The sequence below is a fragment of the Pseudorasbora parva genome, chromosome 2 (assembly GCF_024679245.1).
Source record: "Pseudorasbora parva isolate DD20220531a chromosome 2, ASM2467924v1, whole genome shotgun sequence".
Taxonomy (NCBI): domain Eukaryota; kingdom Metazoa; phylum Chordata; class Actinopteri; order Cypriniformes; family Gobionidae; genus Pseudorasbora; species Pseudorasbora parva.
Window position 1 is genome coordinate 22132321 of NC_090173.1, and position 26832 is coordinate 22159152.

At 38.1% G+C, this 26832-nt stretch overlaps 1 long non-coding RNA gene across 1 annotated transcript in view; it reads right to left on the bottom strand.

The window, feature by feature from the left end:
- Positions 1-26832, bottom strand: part of LOC137094621 (uncharacterized) — a 43436-nt gene continuing 16604 nt past the window's right edge. The window contains exon 3 of the long non-coding RNA XR_010908688.1: positions 1-1303. This is a non-coding gene — a long non-coding RNA (uncharacterized lncRNA). The remainder of the gene's footprint in view (positions 1304-26832) is intronic.

The following is a 26832-nucleotide window of genomic DNA, read 5'->3' on the forward strand; positions in this document are numbered from 1 at the left end:
AACATCAATATTTTTTAAACATTTTAATATAGTTTAAGGAAGTTGCTTCAAAATGCATCATACACAGATCAATCAGTTTTATATATATTGGGTAGTTCAGAAGCGACATACGTAAGTAGTTGCATTTGCAGTAGTTTTACAGAATTCTATTTAAAAAATAAATGGTGTTTGTTTGAACTTTTTATTCATTCAAAGAATCCTGGTTTTAAAAAAAGTATCACAGTTTGCATAGAAATGTTTTTCCAGAAACTGTTTTTAGAATTGATAATAATAATAAATATTTATTGAGGACCAAATCAGCATATTACAATGATTTCTGAAGGATTGTGTGACAGCTTTGCCATCAGAATAATACACTGAAATAGCTAACTTTTTTAAAATTTATTTTACAACATTACTGTTTTTACTATATTTTTGATTTAAAAAGTTGTTGGACGTAATGCATTACTAATTGTTTACTGTAGTGTTTTCTCATGAAAAGGTAATGGATTACAATTTTTTCCTGTCATTTAATTATAATTACTTGTGATTGATATCTTCATTGTCAAACATGAGAGAATAATAAATATACAATACCATTCAAACAATTTAAACATTTTAAAAATGTTTTAAAAAATTACTTTTTCTTTTTAAAATGTTTGAATTATGTAATTATATCAAATACTGTATAAACTATGTGTGACCCTGGACCACAGTCATGAGTCGCACAGGTATTTGTGGCAATAGCTAAAAATCCATTGTATGGGTCAAAAATGATCGATTTTTCTTTTATGCCAAAACTCATTAAAATATTAAGTAAAGATCATGTTCCATGAAAATATTTTGTAACGGTCCTACCGTAAATATATATATAAAATATAGTAATATGCTTTGATAAGGAATTTTGATAACTTTGAAAGCGATTTTCCAAATATTTAGATTTTTTTTTGCACCCTCAGATTCCAGATTTTTAAATAGTTCATAGTAACAAATACTGTCCTATCTAACAAACCATCAATGGAAAGCTATGTATTCATGTATAAATCCTAATTTCAAAACATTTACCCTTATGACTGGTTTTGTGGTCCAGGGTCAAATATAATTACGTATAATACTGGATTTACCATGAAAAATCAACATCTAATGTTAAAATGTATGTTTTTAATTGAACTTTCTCCCTTAATTTGTAATAATTTATTATACAGTAGTGTATTTATACTGTTCCACTTGCGCCTGTAAATGACTTAGCTTTTTCCAAGCAGATTCCAGTGCTGGACTTCCCACACTGTCACTGGCCACCCATCCTGATTTTGCTGCTTTTTGCCTGCACATGAACAAAACATAATGAGGACAAAAGTGCTGATCTTTGACTTAAACAGCAACAAACATTATTATAAGAGTTGAACATGAGAGACCTATATTTAATGTACCAAGCATTAGCTATCCACATATATTCACATTCTCGTCCCCTCAGCTCAGACAACATCAAGCCCAGACTATATTCACTTCAAGAGGCCAAATGCAGCAAGAATGGGAGATAAAGGAGTAACAGTAAAGAATACTCTACATTCTGCTCACACACTTCATCATTAAATAGAGAAACATGATGAGGGAAAACCCAAATAAGTTTAAAAGGAAATTAAGTTAATTATGAAGCTCTCAGAGACACATTAGCACTTCAGGAAATCCAGCAGTCTATCTTATACAGTGAAACAGATGTATCGTTAACAACTGTAATAGCCAAAATGTCTAAGTGTAACATTTCCATCATACAATCATGCACTGAGCTTCTCATATTGCTATAGCTGAAACTATTAGTAAGATGGCCAATTTAACAAAGTAAACTTATAGGTGGGCAAAGAAAGCTTTTTTTTGGACGAGGAAGCCACACTGAAGCTGCTTTGTTTGCCAACAACCACAGCTGCATCTGAAAGATCGCCTGAAGCCACCTAAAGCAATTAGCCAATGAATATACAAGCGTGTGTCCCGTAAAAGTACTTCCCTGCACAAAGAAAACCCCTAAGGTTATGACTGTTTCTTAAATTCACAATAATATTGTTCAGTATTTATTGTTATTTTACATTTAGCTATTTAATTTTAGCAAAAGTATCTTACTTGCGTGAAAGAACGCAGACATGGGCATTTTTACATAGGACCTATTATGCCCTTTTTCAAAGCCTTGATTTTGGGCACTTCTAGAATAGGTTTCCAAGGTTTCCATGCTTGACCGTTCAAAAATATTTCTTATTTTTCCATATATTTTACACCTCTTTTCCCAGTTTGTTTAGTTCCTGGCTCTCTAAAGCGCCTCCTTCCGAAAAAACATAATGTGGTCTGATTGTTCGGCTGGATCAGTGTGTTGTGATTGGTCAACCACTTTGAGTGTGTTCCATGTCACACCCCTTTAACATAAATGTGGTGTGAAAAACTACGGCTGCATCCAAAATCGCATACCCTATATACACTGATAAAATTGGTTCTGTGGTGAAGTAAGCTTGTTGAAAATAAAGCATAAATAGCTACGTTATAAAATTAATACTTTTCTGAAACTGGTGTTGCCATCATGCAGTGGGGCTTAAATAATTAATGAGGTTGCTTTTTCACTGTTTTCCAGCTGTATTTAACTGTCACTACTTTTGTTGTTAGGTTTAGTAAATTTTGTCAACCATATGTCCAAATATCAACCATTTTGAGACATTTGGAGTTCATTTGCTACTCAAAATGACACATTCATACTCTAAAACCAGCCATGGAATGTTACCGTCCCTATATATTGTGTACAAAGTATTGAGGTCTCTGTGTTCAGATGCCAAGTTTCTATGGTGTCTACACATTATCTATTGTGTTATTTACTTAAATGTTTGAAGTAAAACATACACTTTAAAAGTATGGTTTCATTTAGTATTATAGATTTCATGTAACATCTTTGTTCATTTTACTTAACTTAGTTATAATATGCGTGCAAAAACCAACTTGTTTTTTTCAGTGTGTGGAAAACAATATGCAACAAAACTATGTCAGAATTCACAGTACTCATAAAGTAAGGAAAAAGTCCAAGGATGACCTACTACTTCTGGAAAGATTCTGTAATGGGAATATGATGGACACTTTACTATCCCATGAGGCCATGGGAGATGGGAGAGGAGAAGGTTGCATGATAATGACGGCTGTACGTGTAACGCTCACACATATTCATGATATATTATAGTGGTTGTGAAGTAATTACTTCTTTTGGACATGGCAAGCAGTACAAATGTAACTTAAACAATGCTTCAAACCCTTTATTTTGCTTATGCTCCTAAATAATATTAAATCATTCCTAATAAATTAAATAATTCTTGTCAGATAATTCTGAGAATTATTCAAAATTATGAATATTGTGGCGCGTACATTGCAGGCAGAAAATTTAAGACTACAGTCAAGGCATTTCAAGGAATTCAGCGTAAATTTGTGCTTTTACAATAATTGTCCAGATAATGCAATTATTGTAAAATTATTAATTTTAATGCAAAATTAATTTACAAACCTGATTCCAAAAAAAGTTTTTAAATTTTAAATTAACAAATTGTGAATAAAAACAGAATGCGATGACGTTGAAGTTTCAAATTTCAATATGTTATTCAGAATACAAAACCGATGACATTTCAAATGTTTAAATTGAGAAAATGTATAATTGAAAAATGAAAATAAGTTGATTTTAAATCAACACATCTCAAAAAACATGCAGGCTTCTAGTTGCTCAACTGTCGTAGGTCTTTGTCGCATCTTCCTCTTTATGATGCGCCAAATGTTTTCTATGGGTGAAAGATCTGGACTGGCCATATCAGTACCCAGTCCTTCTTCTACACAGCCATGATGTTGTAATTGATGCAGTATGCGGTCTGGCATTGTCATGTTGGAAAATGCTTCCCGGAGAGATGTCGTCTGGATGGGAGCAAATGTTGTTCTAGAAGTTGGATATACCGTTTAGCATTGATGGTGCCTTTCCAGATGTGTAAGCTGCCCATGCCACACGCACTCATGCAAACCCCATACCATCAGAGATGCAGGCTTCTGAACTGAGCGCTGATAAAAACTTGGGTTGTCCTTGTCCTGTAGTCCAGATGACATGGCGTTCCAGTTTTCTAAAAAGAACATCAAATTTGGATTTTTCTGACCACAGAACAGTTTTCCACTTTGCCACAATCCATTTTAAATGAGCCTTGGCCCAGAGAAAACGGCTGCACTTCTGGATCATGTTTAGATATGTCTTCTTTTTTGACCTATAGAGTTTAAGTTGGCAACGACGAATGGCACGGTGGATTGTGTTCACCGACAATGTTTTCTGGAAGTATTCCTGAGCCCATGTTGTGATTTCCATTACAGTAGCATTCCTGTATGTGATGCAGTGCTGTCTGAGGGCCCGAAGATCATGGGTATCCAGTGTGGTTTTCTGGCCTTGACCCTTACGCATGGAGATTGTTCCAGATTCTCTGAATCTTTGGATGATTTTATGCACTGTAGATGATGATAACTTCAAACTCTTCACAATTTTTCTCTGAGAAACTCCTTTCTGATATTGCTCCACTACTTTTCGATGCAGCATTGGGGGAATTGGTGATCCTCTGCCCATCTTGACTTCTGAGAGACACTGCCACTCTGAGAGGCTCTTTTTATACCCAATCATGTGTCCAATTGACCTAAAAAATTGCAAATTGGTCCTCCAGCTGTTCCTTATGTACATTTAACTTTTCCAGCCTCTTATTGCTATCTGTCCCAACTTTTTTTGAATGTGTAGCTCTCATGAAATCCAAAATGAGACAATATTTGACATGCCATTTCAAAATGTCTCACTTTCAACATTTGATGTTATCTATATTCTATTGTGAATAAAATATAAGTTTATGAGATTTGTAAATTATTTAATTATTTTTTGATTCACAATTTGTACAGTGTCCCAACATTTTTGGAATCGGGTTTGTAGCTAAACTACCTAAGATGTTCCCCAAACAAATATCAGAAAACACAGTTTATACATCATCAATGAATCTTCCTCTATCACCACCATGTCCTTGAAGAAATGAAAATCTGACCTTGTCTTTCCTTAAATAACACTGCAGGATAGCCTCAGTATTGTTCTCAGATCTGTAATCTCATACCATTCGCTGATAGCATAATTAGTCATGTGCATGCTGACATACTTCTAAGACAGAAAAAGCAAAGGAAAGCAAGTAAGAGAGTTATGAGTATGTATGATGTATCTATATTGTTGCTAGGACAAAGCTTTATTGCAGCAGTAAAATCTACAGGCTTGGCCTGTGTCAACTGAAGCTATTTAAATACTGTAAAACTCAGATATAGAGATGGAGTGATGAAATCTGTCTGTCAAGTTGTCTGTCTTTTTTTAACTGTCTTTTCAGAGTGAGTAAAAAATTAAATAGTGAAAATAATTCAGTCAGAACATTTCTGTCTTCTCAGACTTGTGACCTCAAAGTTTAAAGTTGGCAATAAACTGATTTTTTCCCTTTCCTATTGTGACGTATAAGTTGACATTTTGCGTGAAGCGGCTTCTTGAACAAGAAAAAAAAGTAGGGCAAGACTTGATATTATCCATAGGAAATGTATTGGATGGCCGTGGTTTGCTATTGCTGTAAGATGTCATTTAAGTGACAAGTTGCCTCAGTAAACACATTATCAGAAAAGAGATGTCAAAGAGGGAGGGGAAGTTGTTTTACGTGTAAAAATAAATATGGATAAATCATTCATAATAAATAATACAATAGTATATAAAAGAAATAACTGCCCATTCTGATTTCATGATAACCAAGTAATTTGGCAAACCATAAGTCCATAAAGTTATTGAGTGAAAGACTCTGTATTTTATGCAAGATGTGCACAAACAACATTGCATTGTATATGTCAATATAGGAGCAAAAAGAAACATTTTACACTATTTGTTTACTGTAAACAGCCATGCAACCATAAAAGCAAGACCATGTCAAAACTAAATTCAAAAGTGTAATCAAGATATAGATTTGAGAAGTCAAAAGGGCTGCATTACTGAAAAAAGTTTTTGATTCTTAAACTATTATTTTAAATTTAAAAAATAAAATAAAAATGGTCCGTAATGCTCAAATTATTTAATTGGTTTTATTGGTTTTAATAGGGTAAACTTTAATTAAAGAAAATATTTCAATCTTAAGTAAACTGAATAACTAATTACCATAAGAACAAGTAACAACAAAAAATAAGTAATTTAATTGTTTCAGAGGTTTGAATTTTATGATTTTTTTTCTTTAGACAAACTTAAATTGAACTGAAATTGGGCTGCGATTTCAAAGGAGAACAAATGCTACAATTACACAATTAGCTAGTTAAAGGTAGCCAAGTTTCCACTACTAAAAATATTTAAGTAGACATTACATGATAATTATAAGTTAAATGTATGAATTAGCTTACCCAAATATTTAAAGTTAAGAGCAATTAAAGTGTACAAGTACAAATAAAAAGATGGCAGTTTGGCTTAAACTTTTAATTTCTTGACTTAAAATGTTTGATGTAACCGATTACCTTAAGTTTTGCCAACTTGCAAGTGTTAATTTGTCTTCAGATTTTATGTTATGATTGACAGAACAATCAAATACCAAGTGAAGTTATGGAAGCCTAATTTCAGATATCCGATATTTACTATAAACCGCAGCATCACATTAGACTCCACCCACTATTTTTGGCCCATTTTATTCCCTCAGAATATTGGGGTCCTCAAAGTCCTGACATCTACTTCAAAGGAAAAGACTGAACTGTTGAACTGATATTGTCTAATGTAAGATACACTATATTGCCAAAAGCTTTGGGATGTCTGCGTTTACATGCACATGAACTTTAATGACATCTCATTCTTAATCCGTAGGGTTTAATATGGAGTTGGCCCATAAAACAGGTTTAAAGGTTTCCACAAGGTTTAGGAGTGTGTTTACAGGAATTTTTCTTCCATTCTTCTAGAAGCTCAGTTGTGAGGCCAGGCACTGATATTGGACGAGAAAGCCTGGCTCACAGTCGCCGCTCTAATTCATCCCAAAGTTTTTCTGTCGGCTTGAGGTCAGGACTCTGTGCAGGACAGTCAAGTTCCTCCACACTAAACTCACTCACCCATGTTTTTATGGACATTGGGTTTTGCACTGGTGCACAGTCATTTTGGAAGGGGCTATCCCCAAACTGTTCCCATAAAGTTGGGAGCTACAAAAAATTGTCCAAAATGTCTTGGTATGCTATTTCATTAAGAGTTCCTTTCACTGGAACTAAGAGACCAAGCCCAAACACTGAAAAGCAACCCCACACCATAAGCTTTTGGGGACATGCTTTGCATGGCTGAATCTGACGTTTTGCACATCACCTTGTGATTTAAGCCTTGGATGCAGCAGCTCGGCCATGGAAACCCATTTCATGAAGCTCTCTACGCACTGTTCTTGAGCTTATACCACTAACAGTTGACTGGGGAATATTTAGTAGTGAAGAAATTTCACCCATCGCATTAGACATATCTAGTGGCAACCTATCAAGATATCACGCTTGAATTCACTGAGCACCTGAGAGCGACCCATTCTTTTTTTTTACAAATGTTTGTACAAGCGCATGCCTATGTGCTTGATTCATACACCTGTGGCCATATAAGTGACTGGAACACTTGATTTCAATGATTTGGAAGGGATACGATTTGTCCCCGTATTTTTGGCAATATAGTGTATCTAATAACTAAAATAAACTAAACTAAAAAGGAGAGGAATACTACAATAATATATTTCGCACAAAAGCTTCAAATGTATTGCATATACACACTTACAACGAAAACTCTCCATCTTTGTGGTAGAAACTATAGCCAACTTGTTTGGGAAACCTGCTAACATAATAACTACGATAATGCCTTCAGAAATGTCTTTACTTGCAAATGCAAGTTGTGGCAGCAAGATTAATATAAAACTGCAGCATCAAAAATCATATTAATGATATATTTGGTTAGATTCTAATGGAATGCACAATATTTTTATAAAGATACTGTGCTTTCAAACATTAAGTCATCGAGACTCATAACATGGTGAATTTTGGCAATGCTACAAATAGTTTTATATGGTGAAACATCTGTTCCGTCAGAAGGAAAAGACAAACATGTGGCGAGAAAATCATAAACTTGCATAATAAACATACCAGGTATTGGGGACAATATGATATTCTTTAGGGAAATATTAATTAATTTAAATGTTCTGAGCCAGCAACATATGACAGTCATTACAAGGAAATGGGTAATCGTCAGTAGGGGTGGGCGCAACATCAACTCAACATCAGACACCAGTTCAATTAAAAAATGCTGCTGGAGGGAGAATAAAACAGGTTGTAACAATTGGAAATAAGGGGAGGATTTTATTTGCTCAGCTTTCAGGGCAATATTAAAACCGCATAACAAAGATGCAAACAATCAAATAAAGAATAAAAAAATAAAACAAATCTGTGTATCCCTACAGCCTGCTCAGTGAGCTGATCATTTTCACAGCTGTATTGCATAGCTTTAGGGAAATGTACCAGCACCATGGATCCCTATCAGGTTGACTTACCTGATAGATGTGGTTGTTAATCTGGTTCTCTAGAGACAGGACAGACTTGACCTGAATCATTTTCATTGGTCTAGTTATTTCCAGCTAGTGCCTCCTTCAGGCCATACTGTATTTTTGCAACACGCAGTTTATAGAAAACGTCTCTGTTACATATGTAACCCTCATTCCCTGAAGGAGGGAACGGAGACGTACGTCGTACCGACGAATTGGGATCACTTCTGGGAGCCCCTATCAGCTTCAAAATATAGAAAACGGGCCAATGAACATGCACCCCGCCCCGCTGCGCGGGTATAAAGCGGAAGCGATCGCTATGCACTGTTGTTTTTCACTGAGGAGCCGAACCCGTGGCTCGAACTGCAGTGATGGTACAGCAACTGTGGCGACAGGACGTACCTCTCCGTTCCGTTCTTCAGGGAACGAGGGTTACATACGTAACCGAGACGTTCCCTTTCAGTCGGTCACTACGACGTACCGATGAATTGGGATCCCTATGGAAAACGCCACAGTTACTACCACTTCCAGCGCCCTGCGGGAGTCCCTCGGACCCCGTCTAAACGGGCGGGGAATTTCCTGCAGGGAGAGTCACACTGCCATCCCACAAGACCCAATCAGTGGACTATTAGATAATGCTGGGAAAGTCTGGACACGGGCTCGCCGTAGGGAGCTGTACCATGGAGAATACACATATGGGACCGCCGTGGGGGTCACTACATATGGAACCCAGCCTAACACAAGTTCCACAATGCATACGAGTGTTAGACCTGGCGTCAGACGCTCCGCCACGTCTGACTGCCACGGGTTGCGGAGGACTCGGCAGGGTTCGCCACACTGGGGAACTCGACTGGAGCATATAAGCGAATGTATCCGTTCCATGAGGAAGGGAGTGGCGCAGCAAGCCGACACTAGAACGGGCACTTTGGTGCTACCGACTATGAGAAGTGAGTACACGGGAAGATACGGTTCTACACGTAGGCTATAAAATCTAGCGAACGTGTTTGGTGTCGCCCAGCCCGCAGCTCTACAAATATCTGACAGCGAGGCGCCACGAGCCAGCACCCAGGAAGAGGCTACACCCCTGGTGGAGTGGGCCCTAATTTCTTGGGACTCATACGCCAAGATAATGGCAGCCACTATCCAGTGGGCCATCCTCTGCTTGGAGACAGCCTTCCCCTTCTGCTGTCCTCCGTAACAGACGAAGAGCTGCTCTGAGGTCCTAAAGCTTTGCGTTCTGTCCACATAAGTCTGAAGTGCTCGGACAGGACAAAGAAAAGCCAGGGCTGGGTCTGCCTCCTCCGAAGGCAGCGCTTGTAGGCTCACCACCTGAGCTCGGGGGGACGCTGGGCGAACTGAATCGCATTGCCGAGTCTGATGGTGTGGATGAGCCAGCGGGATGGGCTTGGGAGCGCTAGCCAGGCTCCCAGCGACCGCAACAGCGGGACTAATGGCACCACAGACGTGCCCGCAGCGGGGCAGCGCAGCGGCATGCAGGGACCCGACCCGGACGGTGCGGAGGAGGCCCATGGTGGGGTCTGCGTGCGTATGGCAACACTTACCTGCTTCCCTGCTGGTGATTGGAGAGGGGTCTGAGGGTGACAAGGCATGAAAGCGCTGAACACCGCCAAGCGCGCTCTCTTGGCACCCAGAGATTTTGGAAACTTTTTGTGAAGTCTTGGGTACCACTGCGGGACAGATTGTCACAGTGGAGCCCCTGGCCCTCCTCCGGGGGGAGGAAGTGGTGCTGCTGCCACTTCCTGTCGAGCAGGATCCTCCATCTCTGGGTGGCCCGTCTCAGGGTCTCTTACGACGGCGCTTGCCACCTGGCTTGGCAGCGGCCTGAGCGTCCTTCCCACCGCCGGCTCCACGCCTACGCTCGGGTGGAGGCTGCTGCTGGGCTGCGGCGGGAGCGAGGCGGCGGCGGGCGGGCGCCCTCGGTGACGGGCAGGCGGAGGTGCTGCCACCGGCGGCGGGGTGGAGGCAGCAGCGGGCCGCCGGGGCAGGATGTGCTGGGTCTTATCGGTCTCCCTCATATTGGCCAGGTTGATCCAGAGATGCTGCTTCTGGACCACCAAGGTGGACATTGCCTGGCCAATAGTACGGGCGGCGGTTTTTGTCGCCCGTAGGGCGAGGTCCGTCGCCGCCCGGAGCTCCAGGAGAAGCTCTGGGCCAGGACTACCCTCGTGCATGTCCATGAGTGCCTGTGCTTGATGCACCTGAAGCAACGCCATGGCATGCAGGGCGGACGCGGCCTGGCCACAGGATCTGTAGGCCTTCTCGGTCAGACTGGAAGAGACTCTACAGGCCCTGGACGGGAGCTTCGGGTCACCGTGCCAGCTAGAGGCGGATGTTGGACACAGTTGCATTGCGACGACCCGCTCCACCGGCAGGAGACCCTCATACCCCCTGGCCTGCCTGCCATCGAGGGTAGTGAGGAGGGAGGAGCCACCAGGTCGCCCGCTGACGGTCACAAGCGCTTTATCACGTGCCTGGGCGCGGGCGACCTGGTGGCTCCTCCCTCCTCACTACCAGGGGAACGACCAGGAAAGACCACATCCAGAAACGCACGGGTGGAAAGACATCCTGAAAAGGATGGCACGTCACCCGTGTTTCCCCCGGCACACGCTTTCTCTCTCTCTCTCGCTAGATAGAAGGCAGTCAGATGCTTCAAGTGAATGACAACAGTGCGTGGCAACCGCTTTATACCCGCGCAGCGGGGCGGGTGCGATATGCAAAGCACGCACGCCAATGTTCATTGGCCCGTTTTCTATATCTCGAAGATGATAGGGGCTCCCAGAAGTAATCCCAATTCGTCGGTACGACGTACATCGTAGTTACCAACTGAAATGGAACAGAATGGTCATGTTCATGCATGCAAATTAAATATGTCTTATTGTCCCAGTTTTTTAGAGCAGAGAAAGGGGAATGGTTTCTGCTAGATCAGACTTATTTTCATGGTTTTCTTGTTTTCCACAACATACTGTAACATAAGAGATTTGAATGTGGATGAATTTGATAATTTTTCTGAAAATTGTCAATCATGACTGGATCAAAATGAAAACAATTTACCTTTCAATTTAACAGAATTAACTATTTGAAAAAATTGTAATAATCAAAATGATTTTTTAACCCTCTAAAGCCTGCTGTATGAAATAATTTTAATTTGATTAACATTTTAATTTTTGGAAATGGAAAATGATTATTTGATCCTTTAGACAAAATGTTTTTTAAAATGTTTTAAAGTTTACATGAGTTTTTGTTGATTATCATATTTGATATGTCAGGTATAATGCCTGAGGCTGAATTCCAGTGTGTGTGTGTCTGTGTGTGTGTGGCCTGGTAATCCCTACGTTATGGAGACAAAATGTCCCCACAAAGATGGCAATATCCGAAATTCTTGTCCTGCACATTTTCACAGAGGAAAGCTTCCACAATCGTTCAACGAGTTCAATGCAGGATTCGCAAAACGGCTTGTCATGAAAAATGGAGCGGTTCCAACTTTCTGCTTTCTTCTGCTGCATGAGATGAGAACACATCTTTACAATTTTCTGGGTCTTAAAAGAGTCTGCGTTTGTCATATATGTCCATATTTTAGGCAAAACTCTAGCTCACTCTGTCTGGAAGCATTTAAATCTGTTCTAAGTTTGCGTTTTTGTCACCTATCACACATGCACACTTTAATAAGCCGACAGAAAGCAGGTTAATGTGTTTATACATGCAGGGCAAAATCAGGGTAAGAGGCAAAAAACTACCTGTCCCAACCAGTTCATCCTTACGCCGTTTATGAACTTACTTCGATAAAAGAAAATGAATTATCGCGTTTACATCACCATGTTCATTGTCGGCTTATTAGGCATAATCGGCTTAAGAACGTGCATGGAAACGCACTCATTCATACTTAACGTTATCCGAGAAACACCTAATGTTATAAACTTTTTCAAAAACAAATGGACAAATGGGCTTTGTAACAACGTCCTTAGTGCCTTTTATGGGTCATGAGAGAAGAAATGACATTGGTGTCAATGAAAGCCTTTCTGAGCCATCAGATTCCAACACAAATATCTTCATTTGTGTTCTGAAGATGAGTAGAGGTCTTACGAGTGTCGAACTACATAAGCGTATATGAAGAGTTCAGATGCAAAAGCCTCAAAAAGCCACTTCGGTCACATGAGATCATAGATTTGATTATTTTGTCATAATCAGATCAGTATCACTGTTGATAACGTCCCATTTTCATATAAATAACTTACGTGATCACAAAATCAAGTGAATTATCTACATTTTCAAACAAATTCATATGATATAGCTTGCTATTATATACTTTTAATAATGGGAATGCACACATCTGTGAACGTATTACATAAATGTATTTAACATAACATTATGCAACGTTTTTTACAGAAAGAAACAGTTATGTATGAACTCACAACTTGCATGCAATGTAATACAATTTCCTCTTTCTTTCTGTCTTTCAGGATTACTTTTATTTATTAATTTTTGTTTAAAAGATCTCTACAATATCAAACTCAACAGCTCTTTTAAGAGTCGACCCTCACAAGAGCTACTATAGTGATTTGCATCGAATCTTGCTGTAATCAGCCCGTCATTGGTAAAGTTGAATATTTTTAGTATATCAGTATTTACTCATCAAATGCTCTTGTTACTTCTCCACAAACAAGAATGGGCTGAGTCCAAGAGACCCTTTTGGTCTTTTCAGGTAAAAAAAATATAATATATATATAATAATATATAATATATAGCATGAAAAGGTATACTATTTACATTACAAAATTTGGATTTTACATTAAAATGCATTTAAAGCATGGTAATCGTTGTGGTTACTGTTTATTTACAATAAATATCACATTAAAACTACCAATACTGTGGTAAAAGCATGGCAAGTGTTGTTTTTTATTGTGCTTCTACTACAAATGCCACGTTGGAACTACACTGGTAATTATTATTAAATATGAATAACTGTTTAAAGGTCTATAGCACGTCAAGTGACAGTGTTTAATCACCCTATTAGTAAGGTGTGTTTATTTAGAAAGCAAAGAAATGCAAAGCCTCAGTGGAGATGATGACAGATACAATGCAGTGACTGAACTGAACATGATCGATAACGACAAGCAGAAAATACTTTATATCAACCATTAGGACATAATATATATGACTACTCACCAACATGTGGCACACGTGATGATGCCAAACATCGCGATGTGTTCTGAATGAGACTTCTTCAGCGCGATTTCATACCGACAGAATTGCCGTCTAATGTTCACGGCAAAGTTTTCCCATTGAAAGCAATGGAGTTCCCAGCTCGTCCATATTCAGTGTGACGCCGGGGTGCAGCGCGGATGGTGATTGCTTTTGGGTCTTTTCTTCACACAATTCAGTCGTTTGGCCTCGGTATAGTTGGACTTTTTCAATAAAGTGTGCCTGTTGTCTGTTACAGTCTGTGTTTTATATCATATAATACGCAAATGGGTAGGTTTAGGGCGAGATGGGGTTGGACTACTGTTTCAAGGGTGTATGCATATAGCGTAAATAAATGTAAATACAATTGTGATGGCTGATTAAATTGAGAATCACACTCCATCATGTCATAACCAATAATGGAAAAATTATAATCCAATAAATTTAATCATGATGATAACATTCACATGCCCAACACGTCTGTATATGATGCCCTAGGTTTCTCATTGAAATCAATGGATTACCTAGCCTGACAAGCCAGACCCACATCAAGATGCATTATCCTGCTGGAAGTAGCCATCAGAGGATGGGTACATAGTGGTTATAAAGGGATAGACATGGTCAGAAACAATGCCCAGGTAGGCCGTGGCATTTAAACGTTGCCCAATTGGCACTAAGGGGTCTCAAAGTGTGCCAAGAAAACATCCCCCACACCATTACACCACCACCACCAGCCTGCACAGTGGTAACAAGGCATGATGGATCCATGTTCTCATTCTGTTTACACCAAATTCTGACTCTACCATCTGAATGTCTCAACAGAAATCGAAACTCATCAGACCAGGCAAAAATTTTACAGTCTTTAACTGTACAATTTTGGTGAGCTTGTGCAAATTGTAGCCTCTTTTTCCTATTTGTAGTGGAGATGAGTGGTACCCGGTGGGGTCTTCTGCTGTTGTAGCCCATCTGCCTCAAGGTTGTGTGTGTTGTGGCTTCACAAATGCATTGCTGCATAACTCGGTTGTAACGAGTGGTTATTTCAGTCAAAGTTGCTCTTCTATCAGCTTGAATCAGTCGACCCATTCTCCTCTGACCTCTAGCATCAACAAGGCATTTTCGCCTAGAGGACTGCTGCATACTAGCCTGACAAGCCATACCCACATCAAGATGTTTGGTCTGGAAACTCACCATTGACAGGGCTCAATCCGAGGGGGGGATAAACGGTTGTCTTTCAAACTCCCTCTGCACGCGATAGGATAGCGCTACACCAACCAGAGCAACGAGGGTGAAACAGAGCTCCTTGATAGATTAAACATTTGCCGTTTCTGGTCGGTAAAACTCAGAACACATCTTTCCTTTTTAAGAATGACTTCAGTGGCATTCTTTGTCCTTTTCTCAGAGAAAAGCTTAACTCCAAGTCTTCCAGAGTCGCGGTCAAAGCTGATTCGAAAGACTGCCGTTCGACAGTTTCTGTGTTTAGAAGCACGCAAACGCAATTCGGCCGTCGTCATAATGGCCCCGCCCACTGACTCTATACACGATGTGATTGGCCAGGCAAGAGTTAGGGGAATGCAGCTCAGAAGGGTATTGAGAGTTGCTAGACAACAATCGCGGGCAGATTAAATTTGCTGCCGCTAGGGTGCGTCTAGATTTCTAGGCTATGGATTACCCAGTACGTCGAAAAATTACGATAGGGGTACCCTGTGCGTCAAAACTGACACCAGGGTCCTTTGACCATGCGTCAGACATTTGACGAGTATAGGGAGTGAGACTGTATTGTGTTTTCATGTGTTCTGTGCTTTTTTTGTAGATTACTGAAGTTTTTGTAATGTCATGCTGCTCAGTGCTGTCATCTAAAACAAGTCTAATTGAAACAAGATAGATATACATTACACTACCTGAACAAGACATTAGTTGATGTAACAAGGCAGACTTTAGTTGAATTGAAGTGCTTTACTGACATTGAGAGAATAAGGATCAATTTGATTAGACTAACACAATACAAACATTTTGTTTCAATTAGTTGCAAAGAAGTTACACTGACCAATTAAAATCCCATTTAATCTACAAATGTATACTGTGTTCATAAACTATTCCAAGCAGCAGTTAAACTTGATTGGATTAGATGCATAATGGGTGCTCGATTGAATTAAGTTCATTTCATTCAACAATTTTTTTTATTGAGTGAACTCAAGTTGGGTTCAAAATGGACAAACCCAGAAATTGGGTTGTTTGAGTCCAGTGAAAACAACCCAAATTCTGGGTTTGTCCATTTTCAACCCAAATTGAGATGTTTTTAACCCAGCATAGAGTGTAGATCCAAATTAGGTTTTTTATTAGGAGATGAAGAATTGCACGTTTGAAACTGTTTGGTACTCGACTCATCAGATTGATTATACCCGTTAGGCTAGAACTCACAGAAGGAAAAAAAAACCTTTGAGGAGATGAGCTACCTCCATTCATTTTGGAGACAATGTCAGCCAGCTGTGCTGATGAGACTGGTTCAAAATTATAAAAACGCTAGACCGATCCGGATTAGTTAATAAAAGGGAATTTGAAGGTACAATAGCACTCCTGATCTTCAAATTTTGGAGTAAAAAACATAAATTCTTCGCAATTTTTGTGTAGCAACTCTCATAACATTCCTTGAGGGGTTTAAAATAGATTCAATTATATCGAACATTACTTTTGGATGATTAGTATTAGTTGAAATTACTTTTGAAAATAATTACATTTGTACCTCCTTTACTGTCTTCTGATAGTTATCCAGGCACTCCTTTAGCATCTCAAATGAAATCTGAAGCTTATCTCTCTTCCACTTTCGTTCTGATTTCCTGCACTCATAAGCGTGGGTAACATTGCTTAATCAACTATGTTATTATAGCAATAAGTCCCAAATGTTTGTTTATATGCGTGTAGTTTTGTGCTGAGCTTATTAACGGTTGGGAAACTGTTTAAATTCTTTGTTGATATAACTGCTTGCATCCTTTTACAATAAATATGTGGGTTAATGTACATACAGAGTTGTGGTTGTGTCCTGTGGTTGACAGCATATGCCTCAAAGCAATGTCTGACTTCTGTCAACCTGTTAAGTGCCGCCACAACATTATCTGTGTCTGTTAAAATGTCGCATAAACAGCAAGATATGCATGTCAGTGGGAATTTTTGCAGTCTGGAATGCTATGGGCTAACTGATGTGGTTGTATATGTTGTTGATGTGTGTTAAAAAGCAATGGTTTCTGTGTTATCAGTGCGTGCTATGAACTGGTAAGCTGGAATCACACACCAGTAACTGAAGAGTACACTGAGCCTGCCAATGAGACATGCCACAATTTTATGGGCCTTTACAGAACATGAGGATCTCCCAGGGTCCTAGAGTCTGAAGCTATGCACTGTTGCTCTGGAAAAAGACATTCTTGCTGAGCTTATGTAAGTGATAATAACATTACCTTAATAACTAAACTATATTTAAGAAAACGTAATTCTATGAATACAATACTTTTGGATAAACTTGTTTCATTAATGCTCCACCAACTGTCCAATCTCACTGTTCCTAGTCCACATTTTAGCTTTTTTTCTTTGTTTTAACATTTTAGGAGTATTTCTTGACTATCAGCTTCTTTAAAAAAAATAATTTGCCTCTTATTCTGGATGTCTTTCAATAACCTTTACTAAGCCAATTGTGGAGTTGACTGCATGGTCTTGATCTGATATGCTCACCGTTTAAGGATTCTTGTTTTGTAGTGAAAAAGTGAAGAATGGTGGAAAGATTAGACAAAAACAAAAATCAAGTCTCACAAAGCAGAAATCAGATCAAATAGTGTGACACCTCTGGCAAGAACACCAGCATAGAAATAAATATTCAATAACATTTCAATCTGTAACCATAACCATAATAAAACTATAACGATGAAAGCAGCGATGTCCCCTTGATCATTCAGATCCAATTCACATTTTGGTATACAGAAACATGAGATAATCATGGACTTAAAATAACCTAAACATGCAAATGCAATATTACGTTACAGCATGCTATATCATTATTTTAATATCACCATACAATAATATCATTAACATTTGTCATTTTTATACAGTGAGGAAAATAAGTATTTGAACACCCTGCTATTTTGCAAGTTTTCCCACTTAGAAATCATGGAGGGGTCTGAAATTGTCATCGTAGGTGCTTGTCCACTGTGAGAGACATAATCTAAATTTTAAAAAAATCCAGAAATCACAATGAATGACTTTTTAACTATTTATTTGTATCATCACAATCTAACATTCTATCTGGTTACTTAATATTAGGGGGAAACGACCATACAATAAATAAATACAAATAAAAACTGACTGTAAATATGACAGACCGGTGTTCGTCAGGCACATGCGCTTCTAAAAAGGTCAAGTTGATTGTCAACAGTGAATTTTATTGATCGTGAACAACCATATGCGCTACTCACTGTGGGGCAGAACACTGAAGTGAGTAAATTGAATAGAACAGGGAACTAGTGACCGTTTGGTACGCTCAAATATACATTTAAATACAAATTCTAAAAGATGACTATATGCTTTAGGTTTTAAGAAAATACCCTAAAAACTGCTGGGTTAAAAACAACTCAAGTTGGGTTGAAAATGAACAAACCCAGAAATTGGGTTGTTTGAATGGGTCCATTCAATGGGTTCAAACAACCCAATTTCTGGGTTTATCAATTTTCAACCCAACTTGGGTCGTTTTTAACCCAGCAGTTTTTAGAGTGTACTGTTTTTTGAGTAATTGCTAGCCAAGTTGTGAGCCATTTTTCTTCTTTCTTTTCAGTGTAGGTTACATAGGTAGGCCTATGGTCAATTTGTTTCAAACCGGAAAGGTAGGCTATACTATATTTAGCCTACATATGAATAGTTTTTGCCTTGTCGCATTGTCAAATCTTTTTTTTGGGGGGGGGGGGGGGGGGGGGTAATCTTGGAGCTGGTTGAAGATTACTTTATTGAAGAATTTTCAGCAATATTTGGAGAAAATTAATGGGATCATTAAAATACTTCCTGAAGCCAGGTAGGGCGATCCCTTTTATTAGACTATAACCGATATTTCTGCTGTTTCCATCAGGGATTCGAAAATAACACTTTTTCTTCATTACTTTGAAATGACTCTAATGTTTGACTTCTAGGCATAGGCCTGCTCAATTAATGACCTAGGCTATATGTATTTAAATGTTTATGTTTTCAGTAAATTAATTAGCCTAGGTTTTTAAATATTCTGTTCAACTTCAGGCACTAGTGATCTTACCTACAAGTTTGAGGTTGCAGGTATAGAAATAATTTTGTAAAGCAGATTTAAAACATTTGATCCCATATTGTGTGTGTGTGTGTGTGTGTGTGTGTGTGTGTGTGTGTGTGTGTGTGTGTGTGTGTGTGTGTGTGTGTGTGTGTGTGTGTGTGTGTGTGTGTGTGTGTGTGTGTGTGTGTGTAAACATAATAATATAGTTTGGCTTGGCATGGCCATTATAAAAAATGGCCATAGTTGCCATTTTTGTTAAGCCTTACCAATTCCAATTTGAAATGTACTTTATTGACATTAATGTTTTGCACAGAATATTTCCAGATAATGATGACACAAAAAAGGTTGCAAAGAAAATGTTAAAAATGGTTGCCAATACTGTTAAATTGTATAATACAATACAATAAAATAGAATAGACTGAATAAAATAGACTTTCAGCAAGGACATAAAGACAATAAATATTAAATTGCTGTGACAATGACTGTCTCCACCGGAGAGTAGACACCTGCGTTTAATTTCAGACTGTTTGGGAAACTGCAGAAAGAGGTTTTAGACTGTTTTTGTGAGATAATTTTCTTCTTTTTATTACAGTGAAAGAGAAAGTGCACGGATATGTTACCACAGACTCACGGCCTATTTTGCCTGTCTCAGGTTTGTATCTCATACAGTGAAGATATAGACAGCCAGATCATATCTGATAACAAAATAACAAATACATTTACATAGAGGTTTATTTTCATTTTTCAAGTAGTCCAAAATGCTGATTTGGTTGATTCTGGTTAGATTTATTCAGCACTGTTGGCGTGTTAATGGAGTCTGAGCCCTGCATTACTTTGCTGATGCTGTTCTTTGAATTTTTAGCAACAGTTATAATAGCACTAAATAATAATACTATACAATGTGATGAAAATGTGACAGGAATACCTAATATCAAAGAAAGCTCAAAGCTTTTTCTCTTTAGTGCATTTACTACCAGATTAAAGCTTCCTAAAGAGCTGATTTTTAAACAGTTGTTTAAACAATATACTCTGCTGCGTAAAACTAATTTTAGATATAGTCAAATCATGTAAATCGCTGAATTCTCTGCTGTTGCTTTAACAACCCGCAAATCCAGAAACCCCATCCATGCAAGCTGTCTCTCATGCCATCTACTGGTCAACAACACACATCAGAGCAGATTCTTCCTGGCAAGCATTTAAAGGATTGACACCATTATCAAAATATCTTTGTCATTATTATTATACAGTATGTTTTCTGAGACTGGAACACCGATATCTTTGGTTTAATTAGGTACATTTGGTTTCTTTTGGTATCTAAATTGTAATCAGTGCAGCACAATCAATGCCTACACTGTCAGAAAAAAGGTACATTGCTGTCACTGGGGCGGTACCCTAAGGTACAAAACCTAAAAGGTACTAATATGTACCTTTAAGGTACTAATTCGCACTCTTAAAGTACTGATATGTACCTTTTAAGGTACTAATGTGTACCATTTAGAGGTGAGTAAGGTACCTTTTCACTTTTGTACCATAGGTTATCCCCCACCTCCCTCCCCCCAAGTGACAGCACTCTACCTTTTTTTCTGAGAGTGTATATTGAGAACTGTTTCTCAACATGAACTTCGTAAAAAAAAAAAAAAACATTTCTATTAACGGTTCTTGTGCATCAACATTCTTAGTCCAACGGAACTAATGTTGCTCCTATGACATCAGACTATAAACAACTTTTGGTTCTAAATGGAACTTTGACTTTTTAAAAGTGTTCCAATTATGTTCTAAATAGATAGTTTGCAACTTTCTTCTCAGGAATATAAAAACAAATCATCTGAGAAATCTCTCTCTCTCTCTCTCTCTCTCTCTCTCTCTCTCTCTCTCTCTCTCTCTCTCTCTCTCTCTCTCTCTCTCTCTTTTTAGCATATAATGGAATTCATTCATAGCCTAAACTGTTTGTTTGCCAACATTCTTCAAAATATCTTCTTTTGTGTTCCACAGATAAAAGAAAGTCATACAGTTATAGAAAGACATGAGGGTGAGCATAATTACAGAATATTTGGGTGAACTATCCTTCTACTGTTCATGCCTCTATTCTTCATTTCACTTCTTGTTTTTATTGTGGAGCCTACCAATAGCTTGTATTTGGGACTTGTTTTGTGTGCTGCAAATATTGTTGGCTTTGATGACAAATTGTGATGTCCTTGAACGTTGCTTTGGATAAAAGAGACCGCAAGACTATACAAAATAATACAAAGACAACAAATATGCAACATATGTGTTGTCATCACTGGTGAAGATCTTACAGAATAAATTAATAAATTCAAAACACCAACAATCTAAGTAAATAAACAAATAATCCTGCTATGCTTTCCTAAAACTGTCAAAATAAAATAGGCAGGATTAAATTGAATTGTGATTGGCCTGCCCATAAAAATCATACACCCTGATAGTAATTAAGCAAGAGGGCGATCTGACTTTTTGCGGTTGAGGAAGAGTCTTAAAAAAGGCTCAGCTCTTGTAAACAGCATCAGAGGGGGCTCATTCAGACCAACCTGCATCATTCACATGCCACTTATTACTCGTTCCCCAACCGTTAAGCCTTCTCTCTGCGTTGTAAAAAAAGGTGTGCACCAGCATGCAGTAAAGAAATCTGCAATAAACCGCCTTCACTGGAACTACACAAGAGCCCGATCTTTAACTCCACCGGCTCTGAGTCCTTCAGCAGCCTCTTGAATGTCATGGGGAATGTGAGATATTTTAACAGGGCTTGAGCTGGTGCACTGGGTACAAAGGGATGATCTTAACCCTTAGGAGACAATCTGTGATTACATTGCACATTAGCCTGTGGTTTCTGTTAAAGAATTGCTTATACTATAATTGATGGACGTACATGTGACATTAGGCATCATTTCTGAAAGGGAGATTATATCCATATAATACACTGAACAACTGACCAGGCCTTGAACATCAAATAGATAAATACAGAAAAACAGTGCTTTAGTGATGGTGAGTGATATGTTTAAAGGGCCCTCCCGTGAGTTAAAGTATCTCTGTGCAAATTTCCATGCACCACCCAGGCGCAACTCACCCGTATTTGGGTGCGAGCGCCCCTTAACCAGGCGCAGACATCAAACGAGGGCTCATAAACAGGCCGGGTTTGTAGAGGCTGCAACCCAAGACACGGCTTTCATCGTTGGTACTATTTGGGGGGAACCCTGGGGGGTCTGGAAGGAGAGGGATGCTGGACACGGGAGTGGTTTTTATAGACAGGTACTGTAACCGGAGAGCACTGCTTCTGCCTGCCTCAGCGTCAGCCGCTTTCTTTACAGACAGGCAGCTGGCCATAACCAGTGCCTGCCCCTGGGCATCACATCTTACCCTCTGCTCACAACCTCCACTCAAAAAAAATTAACTTATGATGCTGTTCACTTTATTTAACCAATTTTTCTTGATTTGACACCATTATATCAGGTTTCTGGTTCAAATGTAACTGATTCATGTTAAACTGACTTGAAACCATTACTCTTTGACATAACTTGTTTTTATTTTGAAATAACATGTTTCAATCAAGTAACCCAATCAAACAGGACTTTCACTTCCCATCATGCTTTGCAAATGGGCTGAATTTGGAGAGTTAATGTTTAAATAAAGTGCTATTTTATGCATTTCTAACAAGATGAGAACATGGAGATACTTTTTAATGTTTAATGTTTTGTTATGTTGGCATTTAAAAGTTTGTGTTATGTTAGCGTTTTTGGACGTTACCATTGTGGTGAAGTGTAGAGCATGTGCTTGGGTTAAGGATCTGCTAATCACAATTGAAGGTGTTTTAATAATATAAAACAACTACTTTGATAGATATAGATGTAACAAAACCATCTAGCTTGTCATGTAAAAGGTTTTTGTAAATGTTTTTAAAAAAAAGCATTTCACTAATAAAATAATCAATTAAACTGGATTACTTGCTTTGTTTTTTTATATTATTAATTTTAGAGTAATAAAACTTAATAGTTTTGGACAAAATTAAGAATGTTAATCTGATTTAACTAAATGGCATTGAATTACCTTTATGTACAAAAATTATGTTTACTGAAATGAACAATGTTAATTCAATTCAACATAACCCAATTATGTGGAACCTGTTGACAAATTAAGTAAATCCAACGTATCATTTTTTTGACTGTCCCTCGTTTACGCACTCACTCTCCCTCGGCTTGGTAAAAGCAGGAATATATGGTGATTTTGACCACCAGACTGATGCAATGTAATCTGGACAAGCTTGCATCAAATTTGAGGTAATTAATTAGGCCTACATAAAAAAAAATATTTATAAAGAGTTTAAATAAGGAGAACTGTCAGATTTTCATTTTGTACACATACATATTAATTACTCTTAACTTAAAATATTTGAGTAAGCTGAAGGCACCCAGACACTACAAGATAATGGGCTTATTTTAGTCTCAATTATCCTGATTTTATACAGCAGATTATCTTAGATTTTTCTTTGGGGATTCTTAGGTGTGAGGTGTGTTATGAGTGACTGAATCTGCTTGGAAGAAAGTCGGGGCTGCAGCGATCTCGCATAAAACGCAATATTTAGGAAAAATCACGCACACAAACTCTTTAGATTGTAACGTGGAACGAAACTGTAACCCAATCAAAATGCGAGCTGACAGAAAACATCCAATAACTTTTCTGTGATTTATCATCATGTGATCATGCAGTCCAAACTATTATCACCATTTCTTCTTGCCTCTTATCTGCTACGTTTATTCTTAAGTCTCTTATGACCACAGGATATATTACGAGATTTCCCACGGTCACCTTTGGAACTGTGGTTGTTCATGAATGAGATCTGTTAGTGCATAGTGTGCTGTATTGGACACACAGCGGCACTCTCCAGCACACTACAGGAACAAAAATGCCAAGTACTGTCATGAAAAGATGGCACTATAGAGGCTGATGGCTCCTTAACGCAAACTGATAATATTCACAGCGTTAACTACTTGGCACAAGCTGACTGATTCATGTATCTGTGTCTGCAGCCAATGAGCTTTCTGCTCAACATATGGCTGGAGCATTCGCTAGCAGTCTGCAGCGTGTTTTAAGAGTTCCTCTGAAACCATTCACCTTCCCCATCTTCACTTGAACAGATCTGCAATGGGCAATTGATATATGCTGTTTGTGCAGCAGTCTTACATAGCAGAATAGCAGTGTATCGACATTGGCAGTACCATGTTCGTGAACTTGCTCTGCAGCAGCAGCAATAATAAAACAACAACGGCAATCGTCAACAGCAGAAGCCATTCAGCAGCAGCGTAGCAGATCTATTCAGCCAAGACCAAATACATTAACACGGCCATTACCATGCTAAAAATCTTCAGAGTTGTCATAAAAGAAATGTTAAATCTATAATTTTTTATCTCTCACATTTAGAAAATCTCAAAAGATTGTAAAAATATTTTAGTGTGGGCCATAGCAATTGCTGAATGAATAAGGCAATAATTTATCATATACCTGTTCTCAATATAAGCTAGTTGTCACATTGGTTTTTTTCTCACTTTATGTTCAATAAAAGGGTAACACTTTATTTTGCAGTGTCATTGTTACACGTTACATGTAATTAGTTACTGTAGTAATAACTATGATTACATACAACAAACCCTAAACCAATCCAAACCCTACATAATATAAGTTAATTAATATTACTCAAATGTATAATGACAGTGTAACAAAGACACCTTAAAATAAAGTGTAACCCGATAAAATTGTAAAATTATAAATGTCTGTATTTATATTTTCAATCAACTTAATGCATCCTTTATGAATAAATTGAATTAATTTTCTTTCAAGAAAATAACACTTTTGAATACCTTTGTGTTATTATTATTCTTTTTTAAGCCTTTCTAGGGAACTTAAATGAAAATTAACGGTGCTATAATCGCGGTGTAGTCTTTTCTTAGTGTTTGTATACTGTCTTTACAAAAATAAACTCACAATAATAATAATTAATATAATAAAACAACCCCACATTTATTTCAAAAACCAGTCACAGCTTTTGCATGATTATGAATTGTGATGAACATAAAAAGAGACTCTTTATTGGTTTATTCAGGAGGCAATGCTGCCCCCATCAAGAGGTGTCTCATTTTAAAAACTGAAAAATGGAAAGAAGCGGTCACAAAAAGGTGGTCTAGAAAAACACGTTGAAGGTGAAATCAGATCAAACCATCGCTTTACTTGATCATTCTAAAGATACACGAAGATTAAGGCAGGAGAAAGTACACCACACGTAACACAGACGAGACCAAAACAATGAAACACAAACAGAACAGGACTTAAGTACATGTGATAATGAGGGAGGTAATGAGCGCCGCTCAACCAAGACAACAAACGACTAACTCAGGAAGAGGGTGGTGAGACTCAGTCTAAACTAAAAGAACCGTGACAGAAGCAAAGCCTTATACTTACAATAACATCTATTAAAAAAAAATAGTTTGATGTTTGTTGATTTTCAGGACCTAAATGGAACATTCTTATCTCTAGAAGAGCAGGATAAATAGGCAGATCCTACTTTGCAATTAGCTTAGTGAGCAAACATTAGACACGTCAAATAACAAACGCTGGTGCCACTGTAGTTTATTCTTTAACTGGTCTCATCACATTGTCTGTAAGCAGACAGCTAAAGATGGCAATATAGAGTCACTCATATTCGCTGTACAAACATAAAGTAAGTAGATGTAAATGTTACCAGATGAACAGAACCTCTATTGGTCGATATATTATATATATCTTGCAAATATATATATATATATTTGCAGCTGTTTTTTCCAGATGAACAACAAAAAAAAAAATTCTTTGTATACTGTAGCCTACTGTCATTCAACTGACACTATTGGGGACATTAATTACATAATTTAGCCCACTTTGTTCAATCTTGTACAAATTATAAAGTTAATAAGTTCTAAAAGTTATAATTCATTATATTATTAATATGTATTCCCTTGATTCCTATAGGATTAGAAAAATGAGTTTTCTATAAGCCATATATAAGCCATATTTATTTCTTATTTCTTATAAATATTTGATATTATTTACATTTTTAATATATTTTTACTTATTTATATTATTCAATGTAAAGGTAATGTAATTAAGTAACTACCTTTATAGAGGTAGTGACGACGAGCAGTGGCCAACATATGAGACTCGTAGTAACACATTGACACCACAGGGGGCGTATTGAGTAACTAACAAACCTTTTCAAAAAAGCTCTCGTGTATTCAAATGGTACATCTGGCTAGCATTGGCCTCAGTGTGCAAATGTTGACTGCAAATGATGGAAACATGTAAAGGGAGGAAGATAATAAGAATAAAGAGCAAATTATGTTTACTAAGCATTATTTGAGTGGACCATCGCAGCAATGATTTTATCCGAGCAGTATGTTTTTAGTTGAAATACTGCGTTTGAATATACATCCTGTGGCGCTGGATGAGTTTACTAACAATACTAGACCAATGACTGTCAGCCAGCCTGAAACCAACTCATGTCTCCAAGAGCAAGGTGGCCATTTTCTCTTCCTCTTCTTCTTCTGAGTGAGGCCTATAAATCAATACACACCCCGTGCCTTCCCTCCCCCCTTCCAGTGCTTTCAATTAATCCAAATGATTTCTACAGGAAATCCGAAGGGCCAATCAATTCACCTGCACATTTCAATACTCTGCCCAATCCGTCCATGGCTCGCACACGCCTCCATTGCTCTTGTAAAAACATTATTAATTGCTGCTCCAGCGAGCCATCCATCTTCCACGACC